This window comes from Lepisma saccharinum, chromosome 24 (genome assembly GCF_977018435.1).
Source record: "Lepisma saccharinum chromosome 24, izLepSacc3.1, whole genome shotgun sequence".
NCBI classification, from domain to species: domain Eukaryota; kingdom Metazoa; phylum Arthropoda; class Insecta; order Zygentoma; family Lepismatidae; genus Lepisma; species Lepisma saccharinum.
Window position 1 is genome coordinate 5,082,520 of NC_139252.1, and position 22,359 is coordinate 5,104,878.

Below are 22,359 nucleotides of genomic sequence, written 5' to 3' on the forward strand. Positions count from 1 at the left end.
TTACTCTAACCTTTGCGCTTAACTTAACTTGCTTTGATTACTGTAGTGTAATGTTGCATCTTGCATCCTATCGAATTTTGGAACATTCCCGCCAAAACTGACTTTTCTGTTCAATCTTGAAAAAACCGTTAAAATTGAGCATTTACACTGAATTTCAAATGGAGAATCAAACATTTCCCGTGACTCGAACCCTAAACCTGCTTGTTACCATACCGTCACGCTATCTTCCGATGACCTTCCCCTTTCACCAATTCAAAGGGCTTAGCGATATCTTTCATTTGAACGAGACAAATACGTTGATTTATGAGTCGGTGAAACAGCATCAGAACGGCTTCAGACAGCATCAGAACGAGCATGCTTTGGATTTTTGCTTCCAAAAACTTACTCTAACCTTTGCGCTTAACTTTCCTTGCTTTGATTATTGTAGGATAATGTTGCATCTTGCATCCTATCGAATTTTGAAACATTCCCGCCAAAACTGACTTTTCTGTTCAAACTTGAAAAAACCGTTAAAATTGAGCATTTACAATGAATTTCCAATGGAGAAACAAAAATTTCCCGTGACTCGAACCCTAAACCTGCTTGTTACCATACCATCACGCTCTCTTCCAATGACCTTCCCCTTTCACCAATTCAAAGCGCTTAGCGATATCTTTCATTTGAAGGGGACAAATAGGTTGATTTATGAGTAGGCAGAACAGCATCAGAACGGCTTCAGACAGCATCAGAACGAGCACTCTTGGGATTTTTGCTTCCAAAAACTTACTCAGAGCGTTGCGCTTAGCTTTCCTTGCTTTGATTATTGTAGTGTAATATTGCATCTTGCATCCTATCGAATTTTGAAACATTCCCGCCAAAACTGACTTTCCTATTCGAACTTGAAAAAACCGTTAAAATTGAGCATTTACACTGAATTTCAAATGGAGTATCAAAAATTTCCCGTGACTCGAACCCTAAACCTGCTTGTTACCATACCGTCACGCTCTCTTCCGATGACCTTCCCCTTTCACCAATTCAAAGGGCTTAGCGATATCTTTCATTTGAAGGAGACAAATACTTTGATTTATGAGTCGGTGAAACAGCATCAGAACGGCTTCAGACAGCATCGGAACGGGCATGCTTTGGATTTTTGCTTCAAAAAACTTACTCAGAGCGTTGCGCTTTGCTTTCCTTGCTTTGATTATTGTAGTGTAATGTTGCATCTTGCATCCTATCGAATTTTGAAACATTGCCGCCAAAACTGACTTTTCTGTTCAAACTTGAAAAAACCGTTAAAATCGAGCATTTACACTGAATTTCAAATGGAGAATCAAACATTTCCCGTGACTCGAACCCTAAACCTGCTTGTTACCATACCGTCACGCTATCTTCCGATGACCTTCCCCTTTCACCAATTCAAAGGGCTTAGCGATATCTTTCATTTGAAGGGGAAAAATAGGTTGATTTATGAGTCGGTGAAACAGCATCAGAACGGCTTCAGACAGCATCAGAACGGGCATGCTTTGGATTTTTGCTTCAAAAAACCAACTCAGAGCGTTGCGCTTAGCTTTCCTTGCTTTGATTATTGTAGTGCAATGTTGCATCTTGCATCCTGTCGAATTTTTAAACATTCCCGCCAAAACTGACTTTGCAATTCAAACTTAAAAAACCGTTAAAATTGAGCATTTACACTGAATTTCAAATGGAGAATCAAACATTTCCCGTGACTCGAACCCTAAACCTGCTTGTTACCATACCGTCACGCTATCTTCCCATGACCTTCCCCTTTCACCAATTCAAAGGGCTTAGCGATATCTTTCATTTGAAGGAGACAAATACGTTGATTTATGAGTCGGTGAAACAGCATCAGAACGGCTTCAGACAGCATCAGAACGGGCATGCTTTGGATTTTTGCTTCCAAAAACTTACTCTAACCTTTGCGCTTAACTTAACTTGCTTTGATTATTGTAGTCTAATGTTGCATCTTGCATCCTATCGAATTTTGGAACATTCCCGCCAAAACTGACTTTTCTGTTCAATCTTGAAAAAACCGTTAAAATTGAGCATTTACACTGAATTTCAAATGGAGAATCAAACGTTTCCCGTGACTCGAACACTCGACCTGCTGCTCACGTCACCTTTAATTCATCTTCCAGGGACCTTCGCCTACCACCCTGCGTTAGTGGTTAGCGCGATGCGCCTGCTGGAACCAGCTTGAATGGGTTTTCAGGGGCGGAGGTGTAGTTCGCACGGAATTGAAATCCGCCATTTTCCAAGATGGAGGCCGTGTTTTTGGAAATATCTCGAAATCGCATTCGAAACGTTTATTCCTTTGACCTGGGCTACCTTCGTGCCGAAGTTTGATTCCCTAGCTCGAAGTTGAAAATTCTTGATAAAAATTTTCTAAGTCCAAAAACATATAGAAAACAGCGATTTTGAGGTTCGGGAGTTTTTTTTCATTATCTACATGCATATGCGATTCATTTTAAAAAAAAATGAGGTTTCATGATTTTAGGGTGAAGAGTGACCGAAAATTAACCGTTTCCTCTTTGTGGGGTGGGAGGTAGCTGGGTGACTTGACTCAAGTCTTTCCCAGTTTGGGTATTTTAACGGCAATGGACGTAAGGGTTGCCGAGAAAGAAGTTAGGCTGGGAAAACGTATCACATGTGTCGGAATACGGAATTGGCACAAAAGATACTTGGGGGGTTAAGGTATCGGGATGACTTGACACAAGTCTTTCCCAGTTTGGGTATAATAACGGCAATGGACGCAGGGGTGTCCAAGAAAGAAGTGAGGCTGGGAAAACGAGAGAGGAGAGGTGGAAAGCTCCATGGTTTATACAGAGCGAATCAAATCTTAGAGGTACATGGGGGAGTAGGTGCCCTGTGAGTAGGTGGCGACCACAGGGCGAAAGAGCAAGTTGGGTCCGCTTGCGAGTCACGGAGAGATGGAGCAACCACTTGCGAGGGCGATGGTACTTGGCTGGAACCACGCTTGCAGTTCATGATAGATTGCTCTGTCTGGGAAAAGTGAATAATGATTGAGTTTTCCCAGTGTGCTTGCACAAAAGGGCAATACCTGCAGAAGGAACCGCATGCGTATTGAGTCTGGGTGAAGTGTGTGAGAAAGAGTTTCCCCAGGCTGTTACCGTAGACAAGCTTGAAGCTTGCGTGAATTGAGGAGGAGAGGTGGAAAGCTCCATGGTTTATACAGAGCGAATCAAATCTTAGAGGTACATGGGGGAGTAGGTGCCCTGTGAGTAGGTGGCGACCACAGGGCGAAAGAGCAAGTTGGGTCCGCTTGCGAGTCACGGAGAGATGGAGCAACCACTTGCGAGGGCGATGGTACTTGGCTGGAACCACGCTTGCAGTTCATGATAGATTGCTCTGTCTGGGAAAAGTGAATAATGATTGAGTTTTCCCAGTGTGCTTGCACAAAAGGGCAATACCTGCAGAAGAAACCGCATGCGTATTGAGTCTGGGAGAAGTGTGTGAGAAAGAGTTTCACCAGGCTGTTACCGTAGACAAGCTTGAAGCTTGCGTGAATTGAGGAGGAGAGGTGGAAAGCTCCATGGTTTATACAGAGCGAATCAAATCTTAGAGGTACATGGGGGAGTAGGTGCCCTGTGAGTAGGTGGCGACCACAGGGCGAAAGAGCAAGTTGGGTCCGCTTGCGAGTCACGGAGAGATGGAGCAACCACTTGCGAGGGCGATGGTACTTGGCTGGAACCACGCTTGCAGTTCATGATAGATTGCTCTGTCTGGGAAAAGTGAATAATGATTGAGTTTTCCCAGTGTGCTTGCACAAAAGGGCAATACCTGCAGAAGGAACCGCATGCGTATTGAGTCTGGGAGAAGTGTGTGAGAAAGAGTTTCCCCAGGCTGTTACCGTAGACAAGCTTGAAGCTTGCGTGAATTGAGGAGGAGAGGTGGAAAGCTCCATGGTTTATACAGAGCGGATCAATTCTTAGGGATATATAGGTGGAGTAGGTGCCCTGTGAGTATGTGGCGACCACAGGGCGAAAGAGCAAGTTGGGTCCGCTTGCGAGTCACGGAGAGATGGAGCAACCACTTGCGAGGGCGATGGTACTTGGCTGGAACTTAGCTTGCAGTTCATGATAGATTGCTCTGTCTGGGAAAAGTGAATAATGATTGAGTTTTCCCAGTGTGCTTGCACAAAAGGGCAATACCTGCAGAAGGAACCGCATGCGTATTGAGTCTGGGAGAAGTGTGTGAGAAAGAGTTTCCCCAGGCTGTTACCGTAGACAAGCTTGAAGCTTGCGTGAATTGAGGAGGAGAGGTGGAAAGCTCCATGGTTTATACAGAGCGGATCAATTCTTAGGGATATATAGGGGGAGTAGGTGCCCTGTGAGTATGTGGCGACCACAGGGCGAAAGAGCAAGTTGGGTCCGCTTGCGAGTCACGGAGAGATGGAGCAACCACCTGCGAGGGCGATGTTACTTGGCTGAAACCACGCTTGCAGTTCTTGATAGATTGCTCTGTCTGGGAAAAGTTAAGGATTTGTGTGTTTCCCAGACTCTTACCGTATATCGGTACATAGACCGTCAACCAATGAGCATAAGACTCTAGTGGGAAAGAGAAAGTTTTCCCAAGGAAGTATTGTTTGACTTTAGTTGAGCTTGGATCTGTTGCTTAATGTAACGAGAGAGGTGAAAAGGTCCTAAGTTGAAAAAGAGCAAATCAATTCATATTGATATATGGTGGGAATGGTGGCTCTTGGGCGTGCTTAACATGCTCTTGAGCGATGGCTTGTGCATTACGTGGCGAGCACAGGGCGATACAGCACCTTTGCACAGGCTGCGAGTCACGAAGAGCTGGAACTACAACCACCTCCGAGGTCGATTGAGCTTGGCTTGAACCACGCTTGGAGTTTCAGATAGATTTGCCTTTGTGGGCAAAGTTAAGGAGTTGTAAGTTTCCCAGCCTTTTACCGTATATCGGTACATAGACCGTCAACCAATGAGCATAAGACTCTAGTGGGAAAGAAAAAGTTTTCCCAAGGAAGTATTGTTTGACTTTAGTTGAGCTTGGATCTGTTGCTTAATGTAACGAGAGAGGTGAAAAGGTCCTAAGTTCAAAAAGAGCAAATCAATTCATATTGATATATGGTGGGAATGGTGGCTCTTGGGCGTGCTTAACATGCTCTTGAGCGATGCCCTGTGTATTGAGTGGCGAGCACAGGGCGATACAGCACCTTTGCAGAGGCTGCGAGTCACGAAGAGCTGGAACTACAACCACCTCCGAGGTCGATTGAGCTTGGCTTGAACCACGCTTGGAGTTTCAGATAGATTTGCCTTTGTGGGCAAAGTTAAGGAGTTGTAAGTTTCCCAGCCTTTTACCGTATATCGGTACATAGACCGTCAACCAATGAGCATAAGACTCTAGTGGGAAAGAGAAAGTTTTCCCAAGGAAGTATTGTTTGACTTTAGTTGAGCTTGGATCTGTTCTTAATGTAACGAGAGAGGTGAAAAGGTCCTAAGTTCAAAAAGAGCAAATCAATTCATATTGATATATGGTGGGAATGGTGGCTCTTGGGCGTGCTTAACATGCTCTTGAGCGATGCCCTGTGTATTGAGTGGCGAGCACAGGGCGATACAGAACCTTTGCAAAGGCTGCGAGTCACGAAGAGCTGGAACTACAACCACCTCCGAGGTCGATTGAGCTTGGCTTGAACCACGCTTGGAGTTTCAGATAGATTTGCCTTTGTGGGCAAATTTAAGGAGTTGTAAGTTTCCCAGGCTCTTACCGTATATCGGTACATAGACCGTCAACCAATGAGCATAAGACTCTAGTGGGAAAGAGAAAGATTTCCCAAGGAAGTACTGTTTGACTTTAGTTGAGCTTGGATCTGTTGCTTAATGTAACGAGAGAGGTGAAAAGGTCCTAAGTTCAAAAAGAGCAATTCAATTCATATTGATATATGGTGGGAATGGTGGCTCTTGGGCGTGCTTAACATGCTCTTGAGCGATGCCCTGTGTATTGAGTGGCGTGCACAGGGCGATACAGCACCTTTGCACAGGCTGCGAGTCACGAAGAGCTGGAACTACAACCACCTCCGAGGTCGATTGAGCTTGGCTTGAACCACGCTTGGAGTTTCAGATAGATTTGCCTTTGTGGGCAAAGTTAAGGAGTTGTAAGTTTCCCAGCCTGTTACCGTATATCGGTACATAGACCGTCATCCAATGAGCATAAGACTCTAGTGGGAAAGAGAAAGTTTTCCCAAGGAAGTGCTCTTTGACTTTATTTGAGCTTGGATCTGTTGCTTAATGTAACGAGAGAGGTGAAAAGGTCCTAAGTTGAAAAAGAGCAAATCAATTCATATTGATATATGGTGGGAATGGTGGCTCTCGTGCATGCTTAACATGCTCTTGAGCGATGCCCTGTGTATTGAGTGGCGAACACAGGGCGATACAGCACCTTTGCACAGGCTGCGAGTCACGAAGAGCTGGAACTACAACCACCTCCGAGGTCGATTGAGCTTGGCTTGAACCACGCTTGGAGTTTCAGATAGATTTATCTGTCTGGGCAAAGTTAAGGAGTTGTGTGTTTCCCAGACTCTTACCGTATATCGGTACATAGACCGTCAACCAATGAGCATAAGACTCTAGTCGCAAAGGGAAAGTTTTCCCAAGCTATTACTCTCTGACTTTAGTTGAGCTTGCATCTGTTGCTTAACGTAACGATGGAGGTGCAAGTTTGCATAGTTAAAAAAGAGTAAATCAATTCATATTGATATATGGTGGGAATGGTGGCTCTCGTGCTTGCTTAGCATGCTCTCGAGCGATGCCCTGTGTATTACGTGGCGCACACAGGGCGATACAGCACCTTTGCACAGGTTGCGAGTCACGATGAGATGGAACTACCACCTGCGAGGGCGAAGGAGCTTGGCTTGAACCACGCTTGGAGTTTCAGATAGATTTTTCTGTCTGGGCAAAGTTAAGGAGTTGTGTCTTTCCCAGACTCTTACCGTATATCGGTACATAGACCGTCAACCAATGAGCATGAGACTCTAGTGGGAAAGAGAAAGTTTTCCCACGCTATTGCTCTTTGACTTTAGTTGAGCTTGGATCTGTTGCTTGATGCAACGAGAGAGGTGAAAAGGTCCTAAGTTCAAACAGAGCAAATCAATTCATATTGATATATGGTGGGAATGGTGGCTCTCGTGCTTGCTTAGCATGCTCTTGAGTGATGCCCTGTGTATTACGTGGCGCACACGGGGCGATACAGCACCTTTGCACAGGTTGCGAGTCACGATGAGATGCATTACGTGGCGAGCACAGGGCTATATAGCAAGCTTGTCCCACTTGCGAGTCACGTTGAGGTGAAGCAACCACCTCCGAGGGCAATCGAGCTTGGCTTGAACCACGCTTTGAAATGCCGATATAATGCTATTTGTGGTAAAAGTTAAGGATTTGTTTGTTTCCCAGTCTCTTACCGTATATCGGTACATAGACCGTCAACCAATGAGCATGAGACTCTAGTCGCAAAGAGAAAGCTTTTCCCAGGCTACTACTCTTTGACTTTAGTTGAGCTTGCATCTGTTGCATAATGTAACGATGGAGGTGCAAGTTTGCATAGTTGAAAAAGAGTAAATCAATTCATTTTGATATATGGTGGGAATGGTGGCTCTTGTGCTTGCTAAGCATGCTCTTGAGCGATGCCCTGTGCATTACGTGGCGAGCACAGGGCGATACAGCACCTTTGCACAGGTTGCGAGTCACGAAGAGCTGGAACTACTACCAACTCCGAGGGCGATGAAGCTTGGCTTGAACCACGCTTGGAGTTTCAGATAGATTTTTCTGTCTGGGCAAAGTTAAGGAGTTTTTTGTTTCCCAGCCTCTTACCGTATATCGATACATAGACCGTCAACCAAGGAGCATCAGACTCTAGTCGCAAAGAGAAAACTTTTCCCAAGCTACTACTCTTTGACTTTAGTTGAGCTTGCATCTGTTGCTTAACGTAACGATGGAGGTGCAAGTTTGCATAGTTGAAAAAGAGTAAATCAATTCACGTTGATATTTGGTGGGAATGGTGGCTCTTGAGCGTGCCCTGTGCATTACGTGGCGAGCACAGGGCAATATAGCAAGTTTGTCCCACTTGCGAGTCACGTTGAGGTGAAGCAACCACCTCAGAGGTGCATGGACCTCGGTTCAGGCATCGAGCTTAAGACTCTAGTCTAATTCGAACCCAACTGTTCACCCGCCACGCAAGCAACCGGGGAGGTAGGTATACCAATCGGTATCAATGCCTTCACTGTCGGTCAACCGCCGGTTGCAATTTCGTGGATGGAGTAGGGATCATCCTTTCGGATGAGACCCGAAGCGAACGTTAGCTATGCGTTCAAAGGCAACCCCACTCACGTGGGAAGTTGGGGTTCGAATTGTTTTCCGAAAAACATTGCTGTATTCATAGTTTTCGGAAAATGTCACGGCGCCCATCCTTGTTTCTGCACCGTGTACGAGTAAGTGACAGAGCCGCGCAAGCGGGAAGGTAGCCTTCCTTGGAAGACTGGTTGAACCTGAACCAAGTTTGTTGCTACTAACTTGTCAGCCCTCGTACACGGTGGTTCGCCTCCGACACGTGACGTAACCGTTTGTGCTCTTCCGAACGCATGTAGGTTGAGCATCAGACACCTTGAATTGACTTACCCACCCTAGTGGGGAAGCATAGCTTACCTCGGGAACTCCGGCTCATCCGAACGACTGTAGGTTGAAGCCTGCACCGAGGTTAAGCATGGCATGTCTAAGTAAGGTGCCTCTCAAGCGGATAACTTGCCTACCTCTGTTCTTCCGAACGTCTCTAGGATGAGCACTCTGAGGGAAAGCAAGGTAAAACGTCAACCGTCGGAAGCCGAGCGAGTTAAGAGAACCGGTCCTGCGGGAGCACTTGCCCACCTCGGGAACTCCGGCTCATCCGAACGAATGTAGGATGAAGCCTGCACCGAGTTAAAGCAATTCATTTTGTCAGCCCTCGCTGCCGAGAAGTGACGAGACGTCAATCGCCGGCGATCCTGCCTACCTCGGGAACTCCGGCTCATCCGAACGAATGTAGGTTGAAGCCTGCACCGTGGGAAAGCAAGGAACGCCGACGTTTTGACGGTAACTCGCCCACCTCCTCTCTTCCGAACGACTCTAGGTAGAGTGGGGTGGGATAGTGAGCTACTTTTTCACATTTCGGTTAGCGGGAAGTGACACAAGGTACCCGACCGGTGTTCGCTTGCCTACCTTGGGAACTCCGGTTCATCCGAACGACTCTAGGATGAAACCTGCACCAAGGGAAAGCAAGCTAGCTCTCTCTTTTCTCTCCCGGTGACGGCGATGCCTTCTCCGGTTTGCGTTGCATCGTTTCTGAAGTTGACCCGTCCGCTCTGCCTACTTCGGGAACTCCGGCTCGACCGAACGACTCTAAGTCGAAGCCTGCACCGAAGGAAAGCAGCGGACGTGCCAGCCTCCGTGGCGACACAACCTAAACCCGAAGGTTCCCGAGAACTTGGTACGGGTGGCCGTCGAAGCGTGCGTTCTCCGGAGCGCCGTCTTGAGTGGCTGCCTGTTGCCGTACAGGCACGGCTGTTCGCTGGGAGCTCCCAGCCTCCCAGGCAAGGAACAGAACCAGAATGCGGGCACGGTGCCAATCGAAGAAGTCGGTTCGCCGTTCCCGCGCGCAAACGAACGTCTCGAAGTTTCCAGCTTTAAAGAAAGTGGAACTACGTAGACCTCTAACCGAAGTAGTGGGAGTAGTATAATTATGTTTTCTGGAAAGCGGTGTAACCTGTCGTTCTTCAAGCGTCAGTGTTGCGTTGCCTAAGTTAGTGGCGAGCCGCTTTCCTTGCTTAAAACATGGCACTCTGCCTCGCGCGAGTACCCTGGTTGATCCTGCCAGTAGTCATATGCTCGTCTCAAAGCCTAAGCCATGCATGTCTCAGTACAGACTTGACCAAAGTGAAACCGCGAATGGCTCATTACATCAGTCATGGTTCCTTAGATCGTAGGCATCCTACTTGGATACCTGTGGCAATTCCAGAGCTAATACATGCTCACGGTGTCTCCGGCCGGGCAACCGGACGGGGTGCCGTTACCATTCAAAAGACCAAACGGTCCGCTTCTGCGGGCCGACTCAGTTGGTGACTCTAAGTAACATCTAGGCAGATCCGCTTCACCTTCTCATCCATCCGCCAGAGCGTTGAAGGGACTCCTGGATGGGGTCCCGGAGCCGGCAGATGGTACGTAGGTGGTTGTTGAAGGGTTAAGAATCGGTCCTCGGCCCCCAACGGGGGCATTCCCCCTCGCAGGGAATGCCTGGCTGAGCGGGTGTGCGGAGTAAGGCGATTCCCCCTTCGCGCCACTACGTTGTTTACCTCGAAGGAGGGCTCCTCCGGAGCCCTTCGCCGGAAGTTCAGACCCCGGTTCCGACCGGGGGAGAACTCCCTAACCGGCATGTGTGGCAAGCCGGGGCTTCCGGCAGGTGGCGGATAGCTGGACTTGGGGTTTTGTGGGTACCCCCAAGTCGGTACCCCATCACCCAGCCGACTACGTAGAGCTTTGCTTTGGAGCAATGTAAATGACCGGCACTTGTGCCGGCAGACTATAAATGACCGTCACTTGCAAAAGTGCCGGCAGAGATGGTTGTCTTTTGCAGTTATGTTGAACCTAACTGTAGAGCAACTTAAAGAAAGCACGGTGAGAATGAAAAAAAGTTGCCGGCAGACATGCTAAGCATGACCGGCCGGCACTTGTGCCGGCCAGACTGTAATTGACCGGCAGCTGCAAATGTGCCGGCAGACAAGGTTGTCTTTTGCAGTTATGTTGAACCTAACTGTAGAGCAACTTCAAGAAAGCACGTTGAGAATGAAAATAGTTGCCGGCAGACATGCTAACCGTATATCGGTATTTAGACCGTCAACCATTGAACTTGTGACTCTAGTCGCATGGAAGCAAAGAGAAAGGTTTTCCCAAGCCACCACCCTTTGACACTAGTCTAAATGGAACCCAACTTTACCCGCCACGCAAGCAACCGGGGAGGTAGGTATACCAATCGGTATCAATGCCTCCGCTGTCGGTCAACCGCCGTTTGCAATTTCGTGGATGGAGTAGGGATCATCCTATCGGATGAGACCCGAAGCGAACGTTAGCTATGCGTTCAAAGGCCACCCCACTCTTGTGGGAGTTTTGGGTTTTTCTTTTCCGCAAGGCATTGCAGTATTCATAGTTTGCGGAAAAGCCACGACACTCGTCGTTGTTTCTGCACCGTGTCCGAGTAAGTGACAGAGCCGCGTATGCGGGAGGGTAGCCTGCCTTGGAAGACTGGTTCCACCGAACGACTCTATGTTGAACCTGAACCAAGTTTGTTGCTGCTAACTTGTCAGCCCTCGGACTCGGTGGTTCGCCTCCGACACATGACGTAACCGTTTGAGCGGTAACCCCTCTGCTCTTCCGAACAACTGTAGGTCGAGCACCCCCGAGGGTAACTCCTTAGCGCACGGAACAACACCTTGAACTGACTTACCCACGCGTGTGGGGGAACGTGCTTACCTCAGCTCTTCCGAACGCCTTTAAGTCGAGCCTGCACCGAGGTAAGCACGACTACTTGTCAAAGTAAGGTGCCGACTGGCGACGGAGACTCCCAAAGGGTTCTTACTTCCTACCCCCCGCTCTTCCGAACAACTGTAGGTTGAGCGGTGACCCTCGGATAAACGCCTTGAAGTGACTTACCCACCTGTGTGGGGAAGCTTGCCTACCTCCAGGTCTTCCGAACGACTCTAGGTCGAGCCTGCACGGATGGAAAGCAGAGCCACCCGTCAAAGTAAGGTGCCGAAAAATGCCTCTCAAACGGATAACTTGCCTACCTCTGTTCTTCCGAACGACTTTAGGCTGAGCACTCTGAGGGAAAGCAAGGAAGCTCGTCAACCGTTGGACGCCGAGCGAGTTTAGATAACCGGTCCTGTGGGAGTACTTGCCCAACTCTGCTCTTCCGAACGAATGTAGGCTGAGCACTCTGAGGGAAAGCAAGTTAGCTTGTCAGCCCTCGTTACCGAGACGTGACGAGACATCAATCGACGGAAAACAGGATTCTTGCCTACCTCGGGAACTCCGGCTCATCCGAACGACTCTAGGTTGAAGCCTGCACCGAGGGAAAGCAAGTTTCGCCGTCGTTTGATGGTAAGTTGGCCACCTCCGTTCTTCCGAACGACTCTAGGTTGAGCGAAGGAGCAAGCCGACATCGTCAGACTTCGGTCAGCGGGAAGTGACATAAGGTACCCGACCGGTGTTTTATTGCCTACCTTGGGAACTCCGGCTCATCCGAACGACTCTAGGATGAAGCCTGCACCAAGGGAAAGCATGCGAGCTATCTTTTCCCGCTCGGTGACGGCGATGCCTTCTCTGTTTGTGTTGCATCGTTTCCGGAGTTGACCTGTCCGCTCTGCCTACTTCGGGAACTCCGGCTCAACCGAACGACTCTAGGTTGAAGCCTGCACCGAGGGAAAGCAGCAGATCTGTCAACCTCGGTTGCGATGCAACCTAAACACGAAGGTTCCTGAGAACTTTGTACGGGTTGCCGTCGAAGCGTGCGTTCTCCGGAGCGCCGTCTTGAGTGGCTGCCTGTAGCCGTACAGGCACGGCTGTTCGCTGGGAGCTCCCAGCCTCCCAGGCCAGGAACAGAACCAAGACGCGGGCACGGTGCCAATCGAAGAAGTCGGTTCGCCGTTCCCGCGCGCAAACGAACGTCTCGAAGTTTCCAGCTTTAAAAGCGGAACTACGTAGGCCTCTAACCAAAGTAGTGGGAGTAGCAGTATGTTTTCGGGAAAGCGGTGTAACCTGTTGTTCACGCAGCAGTGTTGCGTTGCCTAAGTTAGTGGCGAGCCGCTTTCCTTGCTTAAAACATGGCACTCTGCCTCGCGCGAGTGCTGCATACGCACCGTATGCACCGTACCCTGGTTGATCCTGCCAGTAGTCATATGCTCGTCTCAAAGCCTAAGCCATGCATGTCTCAATACAGACTTGACCAAAGTGAAACCGCGAATGGCTCATTACATCGGATATGGTTCCTTAGATCGTACGCATCCTACTTGGATACCTGTGGCAATTCCAGAGCTAATACATGCTCACGGCGTCTCCGGCCGGGCAACCGGACGGGGTGCCGTTACCTTTAAAAGACCAAACGGTCCGCTTCTGCGGGCCGACTCAGTTGGTGACTCTAAGTAACCTCTAGGCAGATCGCACGGTCAAGCACCGGCGACGCATCTATCAAATGTCTGCCTCATCACACTGGATGGTGGGTTATTGGCCCACCATGGTGATTACGGGTAACGGGGAATCAGGGTTCGATTCCGGAGAGGGAGCCTGAGAAACGGCTACCACATCTATGGAAGGCAGCAGGCACGCAAATTACCCACTCCCGGCACGGGGAGGTAGTGACGAAAAATATCGATGCGGGACTCATCCGAGGCCCCGTAATCGGAATGTATCCACCCTAAACGTTTGGGTGAACCTATCGGAGTGCAAGTCTGGTGCCAGCAGACGCGGTAAGTCCAGCTCCGATAGCGTATACTGAAGTTGTTGCGGTTAAAAAGCTCGTAGTTGGATCTGGGTCTCGGGCGTCAGGCGTTGAATTGGCCGTACCGGACATCTTCTCGGTTTCCTCGGTCTGCTCTTCACCGAGTGGATCGTGGCATTCCGGGACGTTTACTTTGAACAAATTAAAGTGCTCAAAGCAGGCTATTTGCCTCGATTCTCCTTGCATGGAATAATGGAACAGGACCTCGGTTCTCTCTGTTGGTTTTCGAACCAGAGGTAATGATTAAAAGGGATTGACGGGGGCATTAGTATTGCGAGGGGAGAGGTGAAATTCTTGGATCCTCGCAAGACTACCTACAGCGAAAGCATTTGCCAAGAATGTCTTCATTAATCAAGAACGAAAGTTAGAGGTTCGAAGGCGATTAGATACCGCCCTAGTTCTAACCATAAACGATGCCATCCAGCGATGCGCAAGGTTCAAGATGACCTTGCGCGAAGCCCACGGGAAACCTGAGGTTTCGGGTTCCGGGGGGAGTATGGTTGCAAAGCTGAAACTTAAAGGAATTGACGGAAGGGCACCACAAGGCGTGGGACGTGCGGCTCAACTTGACTCAACACGGCAAAACTTACCAGGCCCGGACACCGTAAGGATTGACAGATTGAGAGCTCTCTCTTGATTCGGTGGATGGTGGTGCATGGCCGATTTTAGTTGGTGGAGCGATTTGTCTGCTTGATTGCGATAACGAGCGAGACTCCTGCCTATTAACTAGGCGTCGGGGTACGTGTACCCCCGGCGCATCAAACCTCTTCTTAGAGGGACCGGTTGTCGCAAGCAGCAAGAGTGGGAGCTATATCAGGTCAGTGATGCCCTTAGATGCTCTGGGCCGCACGCGCGTCACACTGAAGGAGACAACGCGTCTTCCCCTGCCGAGAGGTACGGGTAACCGCTGAACCTCCTTCGTGATAGGGACCGGGGATTGAAATTGTTCCCCGCTAACGAGGAATGCCCAGTAAGCGCGAGTCATCAGCTCGCGTTGATCGAGTCCCTGCCCTTTGTGCACACCGCCCGTCGATGCATCCGATCGAGTGATACGGTGAGGCATTTGGACCGGCGCCCTGCCACCTTAAGCAGGAACCGTCGGGAAGACGGCCGAACCTGGTCACTTAGAGGAAGCAAAAGTCGTAACAAGGTTTGGGTAGGAGAACCTGCCCAAGGATCATTACCGTACGGTATATCCGCTTCTTCCTCCAAAACTTATGGTAGTACGCAGATCCGCACGAGCGTGGAAGGGACCCAAGGGGGCCCTGGAGCCTGCGGATATGTATATATCGAGTCCAGATCACTGTGTCTTGTGCAGCTTGGCCGACCACGGTGAGCCTTGCTGTAGAGCACGAAGCACGTTAATAGGGGTAGGTGAGTCTCGACCTTTAAAGGTATCGCCCCGCAAAAACATGCACCCGAACCCCGGCTCGAGGCCTTGGAGACGGTGGGGGTAGGTATCATCCGGGGAGGCTCGCGAGGGCGCTTCCCGATGAACAGACACATTATTCCGCCGGAGTGCGACCTGTCGCACTCTAGCAAACCTCAAACAACCCCAGGCGGGGGATCACTTGGCTCGTGGGTCGATGAAGAACGCAGCTAGCTGCGAGTCAACTTGCGATATGCAAAACAGAGAGCATCGACGGTTTCGAATGCACATTGCGGCCCGGGTCTTTACCTGGGTCGGTCCTGGTCGAGTGTCGGAAGTTTCAAAATGACGTGCTCTTAGGAGCACAGCGCGTGTAACAGCACGCCACGAGAGTCTCGCGGCCGCCTCTCTCCCAGAGGTAAGAGCGGTCGCGAGGTCGAATCCGAAAAAGGATCATTAGGAGTCGGCCGTGAGGTCGTCTCCTCCTCAGAGGAAGCCTTACACCTGCTCGTCCCTAGCCTTCCAAACAAATGGAAGAACCGGTCTCTCTGATCATATAGGTGGTTGTCGTATCATGTCATATAGGTGGTTGAAGGGTTAAGGATCGTTCCTCGGCCCCCAACGGGGGCAGTCCCCCTCGCAGGGATTGCCTGGCTGAGCGGGTGTGCGGAGTAAGCTCGATCCCCCCTTTACATCACCGACAGTAGATCCGCGCGAGCTAAGAAGGGACCTTGAACTAGCGAGTCCTGGAGCTGGCGGATCTTTCGTTAGGTAGGAGAGACCGGAAAACCTGCCAAGCAAGCAAACAAACTGGGGCCAAGCTTTAAGTGTTCTGTGTGGCGGAGACCACACTGATGCCTGGCAAGGAAGGTTTCCAACGTTCGGAAGGATGGGGATATGCCGGCAGGCTCGCGAGGCAACTAGGTGTGTGTTCAGCAAGGCAATTTTCTGAAATTGCAGGTGCACTTGCAAGAGATGAACTGAACAAGCATATACTGAGCGGACAAAGATGAACTGAGCAGACTCTAACAATCAACATGGCCGGCTTCCTGGAGCCGGCGGATGTTATCACGCACCCAGGTTGTTCGAGCAGGCACGCTGGTGCGAGAGGCGTAAGAGACTTAAACACCCGACCTCGACTCAGGGTTGACCACCCGCACGATTTAAGCATATCAATATGCTGAGGAAAAGAAAATAACAATGATTCCCTCGGTAGCCGCGAGCGAAAAGGGAAAAGCCCGTCACCCAAGCCTCCGGCACGGTTATCCGAGCCGGCGGGCGATTTGGTGGAAGGGAGCGTCCGTAAATCCCGCTCGGCGGAAGGTTCTAAGTGTAACTTGAAAGGACCAACATCCCACAGAGGGTGCTAGGCCCGTGCGAACCTCCGCCTTGCCGAGTCGGGCTGGGCGCTTTCCCAAGGATTCGGGATGCTCTGGAATGCATCCCTAAGTGGGAGGTAGATTCCTCCTAAGGCTAAATATCACCACGAGACCGATAGCGAACAAGTACCGCGAGGGAAAGTTGAAAAGAACTTTGAAGAGAGAGTTCAAGAGTACGTGAAACCGCCTGGGGGTCAAACGGATGGAGCTCGAGAGTTCGATGGGGGAAGGTGATTCAAGGGTTAAGGACCAAGTCTCCGGCCCCCGAGCGGGGTTGTCCCCTTCCTTAGGGACCTCCCGTCTGCGAGGGTGCGTCCGGGACGGTCCCCCTTCATTCCGCGCCCGGTAGGGCACCGCGGCTCGTTGGGATCCGTCCTAAGGGCCTGGGGTGGAGCTCTCCGGCTCGTCCGGAGAACCCCCGGTGACCCGGATGGAACCCGACGGCTCATGGGCAGGCCTGGGGATCCGCCGCCGTTTTTAGGCGGAAGGCGTAGAGGTCGCAGCAATGTGGCGTGCCTGGCAGTGTCCCCCCCCGTCCCCCGCTCGTCCGAGCGGGAGTTCGCGGGGGGCGTACTGTGAGCCCCGGGCCCGTGCGGTGTTCAACGAGTGGCCCATCCGACCCGTCTTGAAACACGGACCAAGGAGTCTAGCGCGTGGGTGAGTCTAAGGGAATCACTAAACCCGAAGGCGCAGTCAAAGCGACTGGGACGATCGAGGTGACCCGGAGTCGCTCAACGAAGGGCCCTCGCGCAGTCCCGGGGCGATCCCCCACCTCCGGGTGCGGGGATCGTACCTAAGAGCCCACTCGCTGGGACCCGAAAGATGGTGAACTATTCTCGGCCAGGACGAATCCAGGGGAAACCCTGGTGGAAGTCCGAACCGCCTCTGACGTGCAAATCGACCGTCTGAGCTAAGCATAGTGGCGAAAGGCCAATCGAACCGTCTAGTAGCTGGTTCCCTCCGAAGTGTCCCTCAGGACAGCTGGCGCTCGCAAGGGGGGTCCATCCCTGTAAAGCGAATGACCGGGGGCCTCGGGGCCGAAACGGCCTCGACCCACTCTCAAACTCTGAACGGGATGGAGGTCCCGCTTGCCCCTAGGGCGAAGCGGGGCCTTCTTTTCAGGACCCGAGTGCTCAGTGGGCCGCTCCTGGTAAGCAGGACTGGCGCTGTGGGATGAACCAAACGCCGGGTTAAGGCGCCTGAATCGACGCTGCTCAAACCACGAAAGGCGTCGGTTGCTCAAGACAGCAGGGCGGTGGCCATGGAAGTCGGCATCCGCTAAGGAGTGTGTAACGACTCACCTGCCGAAGCAACCGGCCCTGAAAATGGATGGCAATCGAGCGTCGTGCCTATACCCGGCCGCCGCCGCAATGCTAATGCATTGGCATCAATGCAAGAATGATGCGGCGGTGAGTAGGAGGGCGCGGCGGTGAGCGTGGAAGGGTCTGGGCGCGAGCCAGCCTGGAGCCGCCGTCGTTGCAGATCTTGGTGGTAGTAGCAAATAATCTGATGAGACCTCGCTGAGGTCAGACGTGGAGAAGGGTTCCGCCTCAACAGCAGTTGCAGGCGGGTGAGCCGGTCCTTAGACCGCGGAGAACTCCCACCGATGCGTCGGGTCAGTTTCGTGCCTGCCATTACCTCCTATACCTCCGGGTGTAGTGTAGTGGTTAGCGCGACGCGCCGGCGTCTCGGCCGCGTTCGAAAGGGAAGTGGGGTATCCAGCCCTCCGCCGCGTCTCGGGACCGGGAGTGCGTCGCGGGTTCCCTCGAAGTCCGTAAGTCCAGGTAACTGGTGGCACCAGGAGAATCCGTCGGGTCCCGGGGGCAGAGTTGTCTGTTCTGTCAGAGCGATCCCCTACGCTCCCCGGAATCTTCCCAGAAGGAGAAGGGGACACTGGGGAAAGCTAAGAGAACCGTAGTTGGGTGCGGTTTCCCCGGGTGCCCGTCGGACCTTGAAAATCTTGGTGGGAACAGCGCAGCAGAGTCCCGAGGCCTGGCCGTACCCGAATCCGCATCTGGCCTCCGAGGTAAAGAGCCTCTTGACGATAGACTAATGTGGGTAAGGGAAGTCGGCAATCTGGATCCGTAACTTCGGAACAAGGATTGGCTCTGGGGACCGGGGCCGGTCGGGGCCCGGGGGGTCACCGCGGGTTCGGTCCGGCGTGGGTCTTTAGCGAGGGGCTGGCTCCCGAGCGTGGACCGCGCGTCGGACTTCCGCGAGCGTCCCTGGGCTCTCTGAGGGGAACGCACCGAACCCTTGCCCCCCTCGGGGGTGCTCGGGGGAAGGTGCCTCCCCTCGAGTCGGCCGCCGACGAACGGTCGACTCAGAACCGGCACGGACCAGGGGAATCCGACTGTTTAATTAAAACATAGCATCCCGACAGCCTGGAAGGGTGTTGACGGGATGTGATTTCTGCCCAGTGCTCTGAATGTCGCGCTGAAGAAATTCAGGGAAGCGCGGGTAAACGGCAGGAGTAACTATGACTCTCTTAATCCATCTCTAAAGCCCATCAAGGTGGTGAAAACGGGAGAGGTCTTCCAATACCTCGGGTGCCAATACACTCTGGCACAAGGCCTCTCGAATAAATACCACCTGCGGGAGGTCAAGGAAATCCTGATCCGTGCCTCCAGGCTCAAGTTAAAGCCACACCAGAAGGCGAAACTTATCGGCACCAACATCCTGCCTAAATTCCAATATGTATGGGTGAATGTCGGAGTTTCAAAGAACTTCCTGGAATCCATTGATGTGGAAGTCAGGAGGTTCCACAAGAGGGCCTTCAAGTTACCTGAATCCACCACCGATCAGTTACTGTACTGTAAAAAGCGCGATGGTGGGCTGGGCGTTCCGCGCCTGACCACTATCATTCAGCTGGGGATATTAGGAAATCTCTGTAGACTGAGAGACTCGCGGGACGAGGTAGTAACGCACCTCTTCCAAGAGACAGGCATGGGCGCCAGAATCGATGGCATTGCCAGAGTGACCGGCGTCCAAGCACCTGTTACGCTGGACACCATTGCTGCGGCCAGAAAGATAATATCTAACTCAGAGCCGGAGCGATGGAGCCAGCAACCACTACATGGCTTGGGAGTCAAGAACTTCTTCAACGACCCCATAGCCAACGCAGCTCTCGTCAACCAGGGACTACTAAAGCCCGGTCAGCTCAACGACTTGTTGAGGCTCAGATGCAACACGGTTGGACTGAACCACGTCCTCAAAAGCGCTAAGGTGGTGGAGTCCGATGAGTGCAGGAGATGCCATGCGGCACCCGAGACCCTAGGGCACGTAATAGGCGCCTGCACGGCATCAAAAGGACTGCGGATCAAGCGTCATGATGAACTGCGGGACATCATAGAGGCTTCTGCAAAAGGGTATACGGTGGCTAAAGAGCAAACCTTCTCCATACCTGCGACCAAAGAGCGTCTTAAGCCGGACCTCGTCCTAGTGAAGGATAACGTCGCGTACGTTACCGACATGACGGTCAGGTTCGAAACTGAGACTTCACTCAAGGAAGCGGGAAAGGAGAAGATAGATAAATACAAGAAGTTGGACGAGGTGGTAGCGTCCACACTTCAGGCCGATCGGGTGATCCATACTCCCATAGTCCTAGGGTCAAGAGGAGCTCTACCTTCAATTACACGTGCTGCGCTAAGACAGCTGGGCATCAGCAGCAACGAACTCCTCTTGACGCTGAGCTTAACGGCAATCCGAACGTCAATCAAGATTGTCAATCAGCACTTGGACTACAAATAGACAACTACCAAAGGGCTCACTGGGGGAACCACGTGCCTGGCAACGACGAGGGAAGAGCTGAAACTTGTTGATCCTCGTCACCCAGGTTAAAGCGAGGGGAGACCTGAAAATCCGAGATCCCCGCAAACGAAAGAAGGTTCCCCCGAAGGAGAGACGAGAGGAGAGGAGGTGTCGGTAGCGTGGGAGACAGACACAATCATACGCTCGGTGGAGCCAAGCGCCCGGATAACATAGAGGGAACTCTCAGATCCGCGCGCACTAGACAGGAAGACATAGAGAAGGAGAGTAAAGACGAAGAGAGTTATATAATTATATATTATACAAGAAATACTTATACACAGAGATATATCCATATACAATCTAACTTATTCTAATTTATTATTATTTATTTATTTATTGGTCATACTATTGTATGACCGGCAGAGGTGAGAGTAAGGTGGAGTAGGAGCTGGAAGAATAGCAAAGATCTTGAGTACCAAAGTACCTATGCTAACATAGGGAAGAGACGGGGCTAATAGGCTCAGTCAGAATAGCCAAATGCCTCGTCATCTGATTAGTGACGCGCATGAATGGATTAACGAGATTCCCTCTGTCCCTACCGGGTTCTTTGTGACGTCGCGTCGCGTGTCGAGGACATCCACCCGTGGACTCCACAGCACGTGTCTTTGTTATTGTTTTCTTTTCCGTGGGACAACAAACTACACGTGCGTTTCGCTTTGCGCGGGAACTTTCCTGGAGTCCGGGATAGGGCTGCTTGGGGCTGTCTAGCGAGGAGAAAAGGATGGCTCCCGTTGGGGCCACCCCTAAGCATAAGGGGGAACCCAGACGGGACCCACCCCTTGAGCAACCCCCCAATCCCTTCAAAAGGGGTGGACTAGTCCACTCACCCCCCGAATCAACTCCCCCCCACTCTAAAAGGAGGTACCACTCAGGAGGGGAGGAAGCGAACACAAGCTCTCAGCAGAGTGGAACCAACCCCAATACCCACCCCTTAACTACCCTCACACCCCAAAATAGTGGAATTGATGATATCATCCCGGATTCGTCGGAGATCCAATTGGATGCCTTCCAGCGAGTCCAGTTGGAACTGACAACAATGATCTCGAAGGAGAAGAGCATGACTGGGGAGAAAAGGGCGCAGTTCTTGGAACTGTTAGCCAAGCAAAATCATTTATATAATGAAAGTGTAGCAGATGTCAGGTCATTGAGAACAGCATGCAGAATCTTAGAAAAACAACCGGAAGCAACAACCCCCAAAATGACACATGCACAATCACTGGGGGTCCCAGTACAGCAGAGTGTAAAAGCAACGCACATTCAAAGGGTAACAGAGAAGGCCAAACACACTCTGTTCGTGACGGCCCAAGATGGTCAAAACGTAAGAGACGTGTGGGATAACTTCACGAGATGTGTAGATCCGGTGAGGGAGGGTGTCAAAATCCAAGCTATGAGGACAACTCCTAAAACCCTCATTGTGGAAACGGCAACTAAGGAAGATGCTGATAAGATCCTTAAGAATCAATCCCTAAAGTCGAGGCACATTACAGTGGAATTACCAAAGAAAAGAAACCCGCTTATGATAATATACGAGGTACCCACAAAAAGAGAAGAAGCGGATATTATACAGGAATTCTTTGTTCTAAACGAAATAGAAAAAAAACTGAACATGACTTATGAGCAATTCCAAAATAAATTTAAATTTAGGTTCAAAACCGGTCCTAAAGACAAAAGTATCTCACACAGGGTATACGAGGTTGACCCCAAAATTCGGAAATTTATCTTAGCACAAGAAAAAATTCATTTGGCATACTTGTCACTATCCATGAGGGACTTCCTGGTTGTCCCGACCTGTGTTAAGTGCAGAGATCTTGGACATATCGGAAAGTACTGCAAGGGCGTGCCCTGCTGTGCGGGATGCGGCGATACCGGACATATTAGAGCAGAATGCAAAAGAGAGGACACAACACGGGTGTGTATTCCTTGCACTCGTAGAAAAAGAAACTGTAACGAGGACCCCAAGGAATGTCCCACTCTCAAGTTCTTCTTACAACGATTAATCGAAAAAACCGATTATGGAGCGTGAGATAAAAAAAAGAAGAAAGAACAACACCCCCAGCCGGCGTCGCCGAAATGCGGCAAGAGCGGCGATATACGAAGAACGTATAAAGAAAGAACTTGGGATCATTCTTGAATTATCCAATGAAACCTCTATCCCCTTACAATTAACCACTGTGAAAATAATAAATGATGATCACCTCTACCCTCACCCCCTACATAGTAATTTTACTTATCACACTAAACCTACACAAC

The 22,359-nt window shown here is 50.9% G+C and overlaps 2 non-coding genes and 1 pseudogene across 2 annotated transcripts; all 3 read left to right on the forward strand.

The window, feature by feature from the left end:
• Positions 1–12,925: 12,925 nt before the first annotated feature.
• Positions 12,926–14,734, forward strand: LOC145978470 (small subunit ribosomal RNA). Its single transcript, XR_014440704.1, has one exon. It is a non-coding gene; the product is annotated as a small subunit ribosomal RNA (ribosomal RNA).
• Positions 14,735–15,102: 368 nt separating this feature from the next.
• On the forward strand, positions 15,103–15,254 carry LOC145978464 (5.8S ribosomal RNA). The gene has a single exon (XR_014440698.1). It is a non-coding gene; the product is annotated as a 5.8S ribosomal RNA (ribosomal RNA).
• Positions 15,255–16,073: 819 nt separating this feature from the next.
• LOC145978479 (large subunit ribosomal RNA) lies at positions 16,074–18,342 on the forward strand (annotated as a pseudogene).
• Positions 18,343–22,359: the final 4,017 nt, after the last annotated feature.